Here is a 12960-nt window from a genome sequence, read left to right as displayed (position 1 = left end):
TTGCGTCTGAAGTTATTCTGTCTCCCGTGGTAATAATTATTTTGGTTCCCATATTGTCTGTTTCTCTGATTGTCTCTGTGATAGCCATTACCGCGGAGAGGTGATCTTTCCCTGTAATTCTTACTACTGTGCCAACGGTTGTCATACGGGTGGTGTCTGTTTTGGTCAAGATTTACATTGTAAGAATAGCCTTGTCATGTCCAGTTATTATTTCTTTCCACGCGGAATTGTGACTGATGTGACCTGCAATTGTTGTGTTCCTGTTTTCGCGTCCCGCGATTGTCAGTGTCGATTTCCAGTTCTTGTAAGAGTCCCTGAAAAGCTTCAGTGTCGTCTTTGCAACGTCCTGCCAAAATAATATGTCGTAAATGGTCAGGTGATTTGATTAAGCAATTGCGGATGAGTTCTGGGGGGCTGTATGGGTTTGACAGGTACTCATTCTTATGCAACATGTCTTCAAAATATTTCACAAGACTGGAAAATTCAGATTGTTCGAAATGTTTCATCATTATGATGCTATGTTTTTCTTGGTCTTGTGTAGCTTGAGACCAATATGCTGAGAGGAAGGCATGATAAAATTCTCCTTCACTGTGGCAATCGTGAATGACCGATCTCATTCTTACAGCTGGTTCATTCTCTAAATAGCCACACATAAATTCTAATCCGTGCTCTAATGACCAGTTGGGAGGAAAACAATGAGAGAATTGATGGAGCCACGCTTGTGGATGAGTGTCGTTGCTGGACTTCTTAAATGTTTTGAATTTACGTGTAGTAATAAACGGCTTATAGTCAAAATCATCATGTCTGCGAGTCGCATATCGGTCATTGTTACTTCGTTTCGGCGGTTCGATCTCAAAATTCGGTATACCTTACCAATTTCTTTCATAATTTCCGAAGTACCCCGTGTTGTTATTTTGTGGCTGTTCCGTATTTCTATGTCCCTCTTCCCGCATTGGAGCGCGAGTGTCCTCTGAAATACGTAATTCTTGTATTACCTGTGTCAGCTGATCTTGTACTTCCCGGATTTCTCTTTGGTGTTGCGTATTAATTTGATTCTGATTTTGCTTGAATTTCCTAATTTGTTCGCACCCTTCTGTGTCATTAAAGACTACCGGTTTTGTGTCATTCAGATTATCATCTACCTTTGTAGATAAATTATTTAGCTGATCCGAAAGTTCAACTACTTTCTCTGATAATGAACTAATTTCCTCCATGTGTCTTTCTGAACCTTTTTTCAGAGTATCTACTGTGTCCTTTAAGTTTTCCTGAGTTTTTGCAAGTTGCGTAACTGAATCGGTAGATGCAACTGAGTCAATTTTAGCTTGCAAGGTCTCATGATTTTCATGAACAATAGTTTGCAGTTCTGTTATGGCTGCTTCGTGATTCTGTAATGCATTTTCATGCCGCGAAAAAATAGGTTGAAAATGCTCACAAATTTGTGTTTTTACGTCATTACAGACTTTTTGACATTTCGATTCAATGTTATGTAACTCAGTAGTTAAATCTTCACGTGTTTGTTCAGGCGTGGTGTCTAACTTCCGAAGATTTTGTTCCATTGTGTCTAACTTTTGAAGCTTTTGCTGTGTTTGTCTCTGATTTTGTTCCATTTGTTGCATTAATTGCAATAATAATGTATTCGTGTCTGGAATCTGTTTCTCTATGCTTTTTGGCAGTGCATTTTCACCGGCAACATTCACATTTTGACAAGCAGAAAATGCGTCTTGACTCATTTGAGAAAACGGTGAGGACCCAAAATCTAAACCTACAGTATTTGCGAGATTGTGTCCTGTCATTTCGGATTCCTGAGGCGAGCTGTTGCCGACCGATCGATCGATAATGCTTCCCTCTTCACTAATTGTTTCACTGTCTACGCCATTATTTGCCGCCAGCTCCATTTCCCTATTCACTATTACCAAATTACTACTTTGAATGTCTGTTAATTCATTACACAGTGGTGCTGATAAGCTACACTCGTCATCACTATTATTTCTCAGTTTACTTTGAAGCCTAGTGTTACGTTTTTCACACGCCGTTATTGTCACAATATTCCACACGATAACACAGAAAAGCACAATTTGAAGAGCAAAACTAAGAGAACACATTAACATAGCACTGAAAATAATATCTAGTTAACTGCAAGCGCAGCTGTGAAATACTTGGCGCAAATCTACATGCATGCCACAACTGTTTTACTGTACAACAATGAAAGACTGCAACTACAAAGGGGATTCTCTCTACAATTACGCGCTAGCAATAAACAAAAGCTACACTAATTACACAAACTACAAGAAAAAATCAGAAGATTCCAGTGAGGTATCCTTGGCTAAGAGTCGACATATGAAACGTCCCCTTAGAAAAATTTATGAATTACTGTGCTGATAAACCTTTTACATTATTTGATTTTCAAACAGCTGAGCAAAACTGACGTACTCAGACATTACTCTCTTTACTTATTCTGATCAACACTAAACTGACACACAATATTTTTAGCGCAACGAAATCTGACTTTCAATAATCGCTACAAAAAAATGGCCCTGACTAACATTAACCTATACGTTTCACAAATCACTTACCTCACAAAAAATCTTCGTTACTCGAACTACTGCAATACAGCGAGTGCCACTACTGCCAGCTAAATAAAAGATTCAAACTATTGAAGGCACTAACTACTGATAGGCACAGTTAGCAAATGAAAGATTTTGATAGAGAACAAACAATGTATTTACCTTAATAGTGTTCAAAGGTCATAATATACATAGCAGTTCATGACATCCAATAATACAAATTTACTCTTTCTGATGGACACACGTCCAGATCGTCCGCTTTCAAAAATCCGCCATCTCACTTCCCCACATCCGCCACTGCTGGCGGCTCACCTCCAACTGCACAACGCTATGCGCTGTTAACAGCCAACTGCCCAACACTACAATGGCAGACAACAATGCAAGCTAGCCACAGACTGCACACAGCACAGCCAGTGATTTTCATACAGAGCGCTACGTGGCGTTACCAATAATAAAACCTAAGCATCCTACTTACAACACCAGGGAGGCGTACGTGAATGGACCGCAGGTAGAGGTGGTAAAGGGAAGGACTCCAGTTCGGAGAGAAAGGACCGCATGCGAACCGCAGTTGTTAGCCCCAATCTGGGCCGCCGATGCGGGAGATGGACTGCCGCGGGCGGGAAAAGGAGACTGTAATTCGGATGCTCAGGAGAACTATGAATGTGTGCTGCGAAACTGTCGAGCAGTTGCGCACATCTGATCTGCAGTGGAGGGACACCAGCCTCTACCAGTACACTGATCAATTGTCTCGTTCTAAAAGCCGAACCATAAACCGCACTCCCATAGTCAATTGAGGATTGCACAAGGGCTCTGTAGAGCTGCAGCAGCGTACAGCGATCTGCACCCCAATTGGTGTTGCTCAGGCAATGGAGGGCATTGAGGTACTGCCAGCACTTCTGCTTAAGCTGACGAAGATGAGGGAGCCAAGTCAGTTGAGTGTCAAAAACCAGTCCTAGAAATTGGTATGTCTCCATTACAGTGAGTGGATCGTCATTGAGATAAAGTGTGGGTCCGGATGAACGGTAGGAGGCCGACAGAACTGCACGACACACGACTTTGCGACTGAAAACTGGAAGCCTTGGGCTAGAGCCCGTGACTACGCCTTGTGGGTGGCTCCCTGGAGGCGCTGCTCAGGAGCTCAGCAACAACAATTCTGGAGCAGCAGTACGAAGCGCAGAAGGCATCTGCATACAGAGAAAGTGAGACGGACGGCCCGACAGCCGCTGCTAGACTATTAATGGCCACTGAAACTACAGAGAGACTCAATACAGACCCCTGTGGGACTCCATTCTCCTGGATATGGATGGAACTATGGGAGTCACCAACTTGGACACGGAAAGTATGGAGTGACAGGATGTTTTGGATAAAAATCGGGGCTGGTCCCCAGAGATCCCACTCATACAATGTGTCAAGGATATGACTTCGCCAACTCGTGTCGTATGATTTGCTTAAGTCAAAAAAGACAGCTATCAGGTGTTGTCATCTGGAAAAGGCTGTTCGGGTGGCAGACTCAATGGACACAAGATTATCAGTGGTAGAGCGACCCTGGCGGAAGCTGCCCTGACATGGAGCCAGCAAGCCACACGGCTCCAGGACCTAACCCAACTGCCGACATACCATACGTTCCAGCAGCTTACAAAGAACGTTGGTGAGGCTAATGGGCCGGTAGCTGTCCACACCAAGCGGGTTTTTACGGTATTTGAGGACCGGAAGGATGGTGCTCTCCCACGATTGCGATGGAAAGACGCCATCGCACCAGAGCCGGTTGAAGATGACGAGGAGGTGTCGCTTGTAGTCAGATGAGAGATGTTTAATCATCTTGCTGTGCATTCGATCAGGCCCAGGAGTTGTGTCGGGGAAATGTGCAAGGGCACTGAGGAGCTCCCACGCTGTAAATGGGGAAGTTATAGTATTCACTGTGGCGCGAAGTGAACAAGAAGACGTTCCCTTCCAGCCGCCGTTTGAGAGTGCGAAAGGCTGCGAGTAATTCTTCGACGCAGAGGCTCGAGCAAAGTGCTCAACAAAGTGTTCGGCAATCGCGTTTGCGTCGGTACATAACCGCCATTTATGGTAATACCGGGGACAGCTGTTGGGGCTTGGTACCCGAAAAGATGTTTGATCTTTGCCCAGCCTTGGGAAGGTAACGTGTGGCACCCAATGGTGGAGAACTATCTCTCCCAACACTCCTTCTTCCGTTGTTTGATAAGGTAGCGACCACGTGCACGAAGCCTTTTAAAGGCTGGGACATGCTCCAGGGAAGGGTGCCTCTTATGACGCTGTAGAGCTCGCCGACGCTCCGTAATCGGTTCAGCCACTTACGACGACCACCAAGGGACTGCCTTACGTCTCAGGCACCCTAAAGAGCGAGGGATCACGTTTTCTGCCGCAGAAACAATGGTGCTAGTCACCTGCTCAACCATCACATCGATTTTACCATGTGGGGGTGATTCAGCGGTGAGAGCAGAGGTGAAGGTTCCCCAGTCCATCTTGTTTAAAGCCCATATGGGCAGGTGTCCGCGTGCCTGACGCTGGGGCAGTGACAAAATGGTTCAAATGGCTCTATGGGACTTAACATCTATGGTCATCAGTCCCCTAGAGCTTAGAACTACTTAAACCTAACTAACCTAAGGACATCACACAACACCCAGTCATCACGAGGCAGAGAAAATCCCTGACCCCGCCGGGAATCGAACCCGGGAACCCGGGCGTGGGAGGGGCAGTGACAGGAAGATGGGGAAATGGTCACTATCACACTTGTCATCATGTGCCCTCCAATGGATAGATGGGAGGAGTCCTGGCCTGCAAATTGATAAATCAATGGCCGAGTAACTACCATGAGCCACGTGTGGCGGCTCCAGTATTTAAGAGGCAGAGGTCGAATTGCGACTGTAAAGTTTCGACATCACTGCCTCGGCCAGTAAGCACGGTACCACCCCACACGGGGTTATGGGCATAAAATCTCTCAGAAGTAGGAAAGGTAAAGGGAGTTTATCAATCAGTGCAGCTAATACATTCAGGGGTACTACACCATCTGGAGGAAGATATACATTGCAGACAGTTATTTCCTGAGTCGTCCTTATTCTGACAGCCACAGCTTCAAGAAGGGTTTGAAGGGGCACATGTTCACTACATACCGAGTTGAGGACATAAACGTCAACTCCACCTGCCACTCGCTTATAGTCGCTACGATTCCTGTAATATCCTTTATAGCAGTGGAGGGCAGGGGTCCGCATTGCTGGGAACCTGGTTTCCTGGAGGGCAATGCAGATAGCAGGTGTAAAGCTTAACAGTTGCTGTAGCTCAGCCAGACGGTGGAAAAAAGTGCCGCAGTTCCACTGGAGGATGACATCGTGAGAGTGGGAAGGAAGCTGGGCGGTGGAATAAACCGCTGCAATTCCACTGGACGATGCCATCGTGAGACTGGGAAGGCATGGAACATTCAGTGAGGCAGTTTACGCTTCAGAGTCACCTGCTGCCACCAATTTGTTGCCTCAGCAGTCTATATCCATGGTGTCTGAGGGTCTGGCGAGAAGGTCCTCAGCGGACGCTAAAATACCCATCCCTACCTCAGCTGCAGAGCTTGTAGGTAGCGGTGGTGAGGGTGCCACCGCAATTTCCTTGGTCTTAGGGACTTTCTTTTTGGATTTCTCTCGCTGCTCCTTTGGTTTCCCTGGCTGGGAGGACTTCACTCAATCTGTCTCCGGAACTGAAGATGAGCGTGAAGCCCTACGAATAGCTGCTTTTGGGCTCTTCAGCCACTGGCAGATGTTGTCTTTCCTACTAGACGAAACCTGGGAAGGGAGTGACCCAAGGCACCCCTTCCTAGCGAGAGAACCTGAAGAAGACTTACGCTTCTCCAGATTAGAACTGGAGGTGGATGTCCCTGATGATTGCGGGGGTGTTGCTCCCAAAGTAGGTGGTGCAGGAGAAACAGGGAGGGATATGCCCCCCCCCCCCACCATCAAGGGGGCAGGTGTAGTCTGAGAGCTGACTTGGGTTGGCGGAGCTGATAGTGCCGGAACTGTAAGACGGCGGTGTAAGACGATGTCATATGCACAGGATGCAGGAGTTCAAATTTTCTCTTAGCCTCAGTGTAGTTCAGTCGGTCCAGGGCCTTGTACTCCATGATTTTCCTTTCTGTCTGGAAAATCCTGCAGTCAGGCGAGCAAGGAAAAGGGGGCTATCCGCAGTTGGGAGGCAGGGCACTTGGAGTATTGGGATGTGATGGGCGTCTGCAGTCTCGGCATGTGATGCTGGAAGTACAGTGGGAAGACATATGGCGGAACTTCCAGCACTTAAAACACCACCGAGCGAGGTGGCGCAGTGGTTAGACACTAGACTCGCATTCGGGAGGACGACGGTTCAATCCCGCGTCCGGCAATCCTGATTTAGGTTTTCCGTGATTTCCCTTAATCACTCCAGGCAAATGCCGGGATGGTTCCTCTGAAAGGGCACGGCCGACATCCTTCCCCATCCTTCCCTAATCCGATGAGACCGATGACCACGCTGTCTGGTCTCGTTCCCCAAACCAACCAACCAACCAACTTAAAGCACCGCATTGGGGGAGGGATATTGGGCTTTACATCACACTGGTAGACCGTCACCTTGACCTACTCGGGCAATGTATCACCCTCAAAGGCCAAAATGAAGGCACCAGTAGCAGCCTGATTATCCTTCGGACCCCCGTGGACACGCTGGACAAAATGTACACCTCGCAGCTTTAAATTGGCGCGCAGCTCATCGTCGGACTGCAAAAGAAGGTTTCTGTGAAAAATGATACCCTGGACCATATTTAAGCTCATACGGGGCGTGATGGCTACAGAAACTTCCCCAGCTTGTCACAAGCGAGTAACTCCTGAACTGGGCAGAGGATGCTGTTTTTATCAAGACTGACAAAGATCTCATTTTGGACAAGCCCTCCACCTCCCTTAATTTATCCTCTAAATGCTCAACAAAAAGCTGAGGCTTCATCGTCATGAAAGATTCCCAATCAGCTCTCGAACATACAAGGTACTGGGGTGAATAAGATCTGCTGCCATCCTTAGCCTGATGTTCCTCCCATGGTGTGGCCAGGGAGGGGAACGATTTTGGGCCGTACTTCTGTGTGTTGAATTGACTTTGTGATCGCTTAGAGACTGCTGGTGTTTCACCATCAGCAAGAGATGATGGACTATACTTCATCACGTGTCATCTGCCCGGATGCCACCCAATCCGAATCAGGGGCTCTCCCCACAGACGCCACCCAGCTGCAGCAAAGGCCACCTGGCAGGATGGACATTGCAGGGAGTCCCGATGCGCCAGGAGGATGGGTATCTTCCCCTTGGTATATGTGGGGAGTTAATTGAGCAGGCATGAATAGAGCGACCCCTGTGAGGTCAGGGAGCTACAACCTACAGGGTACATGGCGGCCCTACAACAATAGACTGGCTACCGTGCTGGACATCAGGTGCAAAGAAGTCCACGGTCATTGTCGACCCAGAAATCGGCACTGCATAGTGCACGGTGGAAAACGCACCCAGGAAGGTGCCCTCGCCCAAGAGATGGAGAATGGGTGGGACTGCAATGCGACGATGAGGAAGTGGGCTAAAGATCTCGATGCACGATGGACACGATGCACCTTGTAAGGCGCCCTTCCCCAGTTGGCTCGCTCTTCGGGAAAATTTTGAAGAATGGAGGTCAAACCCTACAGGGGACCTTTACATGAAGGCCGAAACGTGTGAAACTCTTTTTAATCGCCTCGTACGGCATGCAGGGATACCTCGGGTCTATTCTAAGCCTCGGACCTGCAGGGGGCTATGCATGACATCTGTACAATGTTTACTTCTTGTGCAATGAATACTTGAAAGTGTTCCCGAACTTTATGTACAACCTGTATAATTGTGTCCGAAAAGTAGGCATTATGATAGTTGTTCACATGCAACATACAGTCATTGCACTGCAAATTTTCTTTTTTCGTAAGTTGTAACAAAACAGCTTCATGTCAATCGTACTTCATTACAAAATTAAATGCTGTAATATCTGAGATAAAATGGGAATGCTCAGTATATTTCCGTGGTGTAATCAGGTTCAGGGATTTTAAACAACCACTTCTCCAGTCTGTTGTCTTATTGTATTAAGAGTATCATAGATGGTTGTATTGATATGGCTTACAAGCACAGTCAGAGGGAGGAGTCGTTGAGTCACTAAAATTGCCACTCTTTAATTAATATAACAGAGCTAGTCTGTTTCGACAGGTTATCATGACACAAGGAGTAAATTGTATAGCTTGGAAAAGTACACAGGACTTTCGGAATGCTTTGGAAGGCGACAGGCGACTATGAGTATTACCCTGACAGAAAACACTTTAACTGTTAAGACTTCCACTTGACTACCTCACCCATGTGTCTGCTAAAATTGATTTTGCCCTTTGTGTTTCTTATTGACGTTCTGCATTACAGATTATCACATTTATCAGAATCTACACGAACTTGAATGTTGTAATAATATTAATGAAGTGGTGGCCCTGTCATTATTTTAGTCAATTGTTGATGGTGATTAACAAATTAACACGGACTAATCTTTTATGAAATTTATGGCATAAATTTATTGATTAGAAATAGGACAACAAATACCTGTTAAGCTTGACGACAAACAAACGTGAACTGATGGCAATACAAATATGCCACAAACAGTTAACACTCACCTGGATGGCGACTGATTTGCACAGAGCAAGGTTGAACCTTTTCCTTCGATCAAGACATGGATAATGCGGACTGAAATTATCTAACACTGAATAGGCTTCGATGGATTTATTCTGCGCAGAAGTTATACTACATTTGTGCAGGTGAAAACAAGTGGCGAGACTGTAATATCCTCGCCGCCACTGTAGAGTGTTGTACCTTAGGGAGCCAGGGACAGGGTGTTGTTTTGCGTGGCCACTATCATCTTTCTACAACACACATGCACACGTGGATTAATATGGCTCTTTATTTCCACTAAGCTGCTATTTAACTTTAATACAGTCCATGTTCGTGGTACAAGCTGCTCAGTAATTGTCCCCTTGCAGACAATATCGGTAATCTCGCTACAGTCACAATTCTGATGTTATGTACTGTCGTAGCCAGTGAGGTGAAGTGAGCACGCACTGCAACTCACTGACAGACACCAACTGGAGTGTGAGCCAGTGAGCCCTCCGGCCAGCGGCGGCAGCCTACATACTTGTTGTCGAGAGGGCGTCGGTGGCGTGTTGCTCGTGGGTGTGCCTCTGGCCTCTCACGTCATAACCGCGCTCGATCCCGCTCCAACTGTCGATCTTCGCGCTGCACATCTGCCGCAGACAGCTTATGCCAACTCCGAGACTGTGACCCTGTTTGCCCTAACAAACTGGAGCAGCAGTACAGTACTCCTCTTCTCGATGTGTCACACTGTCTCAGGTGACGGTTGTGGTTCGAGCGTCTGCAGCGCGGTGACGTGCGGCACCTGTAATTCGCGACTGCAGGCACGAAATGCGCAAAGTAGCGGATGGCGATCAGTTAGGTGAATCGCAATTGCTCTCTAATGAAGTGCTGAAATCTCAGCAGATTCCAGCATATGACACTCCCATTCACCGGCCATACCGTGAACCATTTTGACTCACTTCTATGGCAGTGTGCACAGTGAGATCAAATGTGAAGGCGGCAGACCTGTCGCGAATAAGATTGCCCTCGGCCTAGCGAGTTATTCGAGATGACTGAGGTCAAAACTGTCGACACAGCGGAGTCACCACCACAAGCTCCTCTATCGAGACAAGTGCTACTGTAAAGTCACGCTCAGGACGTGTGTCCCGAGTGCAACCTACTCCTGACAAAAGTCAAGACCAGAATCCTCTCGAGACTAGAGTCTAAATCAAAGGACGAAGTTATTCCTCTCCTCACTTTCCATCAAACCTCGGTAACTCCACAAAAGTATACGCACAACTGCCCCCACAAGAGTTTTGTATCAATCGAAAGACTCTGAGAACTCCATTTCTCACCTCTAACACATCTACATCTACATTTATATTCCGCAAGCCACCCAACGGTGTGTGGCGGAGGGCACTTTACGTGCCACTGTCATTACCTCCCTTTCCTGTTCCAGTCGCGTATGGTTCGCGGTAAGAACGACTGCCGGAAAGCCTTCGCGCGCTCGAATCTCTCTAATTTTACATTCGTCATCTCCTCGGGAGGTATAAGTACGGGGAAGCAATATATTCGATACCTCATCCAGAAACGCATCCTCTCCAAACCTGGACAGCAAGCTACACCGCGATGCAGAGCGCCTCTCTTGCAGAATCTGCCACTTGAGTTTGCTAAACATCTCCGTAACGCTATCACGCTTACCAAATAACCCGGTGACGAAACGCGCCGCTCTTCTTTGGATCTTCTCTATCTCCTCCGTCAACCCGACCTGCTATGGATCCCACACTGATGAGCAATACATAAGTATAGGTCGAACGAGTGTTTTGTTAGCCAGCTCCTTTGTTGGTGGACTACATTTTCTAAGGACTCTCCCAATGAATCTCAACCCGGCACCCCCCTTACCAACAATTAACTTTATATGATCATTCCACTTCAAATCGTTCCGTACGCATACTCCCACATATTTTACAGGAGTAACTGCCACCAGTGTTCGCTCCGCTATCGTATAATCATACAATAAAGGATCCTTCTTTCTATGTATTCGCAATATATTACATTTGTCTATGTTAAGGGTCAGTTGCCACTCCCTGCACCAAGTCCCTATCCGCTGCAGATCTTCCTGCATTTCGCTAAAATTTCTAATGCTGCAACTTCTCTGTATACTGCAGCATCACCCGCGAAAAGCCGCATGGAACTTCCGACACTATCTACTAGGTCATTTATATATATTGTGAAAAGCAATGGTCCCATAACACTCCCCTGTTGCAAGCCAGAGGTTACTTTAACGTCTATAGACGTCTCTCCATTGAGAACAACATGCTATGTTCTGTTTGCTGAAAACTCATCAATCCAGCCACACAGTTAGTCTGATATTCCGTAGGCTCTTACTTTGTTTATCAGGCGACAGTGCGGAACTGTATCGAACGCCTTCCGGAAGTCAAGGAAAATGGCATCTACCTGGGAGCCTGCATCTAATATTTTCTGAGTCTCATGAACAAATAAAGCGAGTTGGGTCTCACACGATCGCCGTTTCCGGAATCCATGTTGAATCCTACAGAGTAGATTCTGGGTTTCCAGAAATGACATGATACGCGAGCAAAAAACATGTTCTAAAATTCTACAACAGATCGATGTCAGAGATATAGGCCTATAGTTTCGCGCATCTGCTCGACGACAGAAGCGTCTCGCGGGCCCCGAGGAATCATGACGTCATATCATGGCATGACGTCGTCTCTCATGCCAGCCAATATCGCTGGTAGTTTTCGAAACGCGGATATTCTTTGAGCATGACATGCTGATGCCTTGTGGATTTGTGTATGATGGCGGGATTTGTGTGCGTTAAAGCTTTTCAATCACGGAAAAAATTGATAATACTTGCTGCAAAAGCACATGTTCGCAGAGGAGAAAGCATAGTTTATATTCCAGACAATGGACGGTAAGTAACTTCCATTAGTAATCTTATCATGCGCAAGAAAAGTAAAATGTATGGTAAATCTACAGAAATTTCATTCTTTGTGCAGATAGTATTCTGGTGCATTATGTTGCCCAGTAAAGTTTCTTTCAATGCATCTATGTGGATTATTTGTGGTAACGGCGTATTCTCATAACAATGGCTTCGGTATTTTTTCCTGATCAAAAATTGTGTAGTAACTGTATTCTAACTTCAGTATCCTGCACATTTGAAAACTTTTGAATGTTCACAATTAATCATTGATCATAGTCAGTATTTTTGACAGTAAAATAGATATGAATTGCAGTGACTGAATCCAGATTTGTGAGTGGTGTAATGTGTTTTTGTAATGGATGTTTCAGAGTTTCAGAAGTGAAAGTCCAAGGAAGAGAAGACAACGAGAAGTAGCTTTTTTGTCTGTTTCATGGTTTATAGGCCTACTGGGGAAACTCGCCATGTAAAAAAACGAGTAACGCATCCAGCTTGGTACCTCTATGGTGATGTGGAAATCCGAGCATTGTTAATAAAGAAATTAATTCTGTGTGTGTCTTTCTTTTGATTCCTTTATCATGTTGCTTATAGTAGAGCAAATTTAATTAAAATACCCAGGTGATAATTTCAACATAAATTGAACTATGTGCATAGCTGCTTCTGACAGGCAAAGTATAAATATTCACCATCCTCTGGCATGCGTGTTCACTATTCATTTATGGCAAAAGAAATCACTGACTCAAAGCATAATTTGCTTGGTGGACATAGTTGGAAATGGCCTTTGTAGTTATAATTTTACATTATTAGATTATAGTACTCC

Source organism: Schistocerca americana, chromosome 1 (genome assembly GCF_021461395.2).
Source record: "Schistocerca americana isolate TAMUIC-IGC-003095 chromosome 1, iqSchAmer2.1, whole genome shotgun sequence".
Classification (NCBI taxonomy): Eukaryota; Metazoa; Arthropoda; class Insecta; order Orthoptera; family Acrididae; genus Schistocerca; species Schistocerca americana.
Note: the sequence above shows the minus strand (reverse complement) of the source record.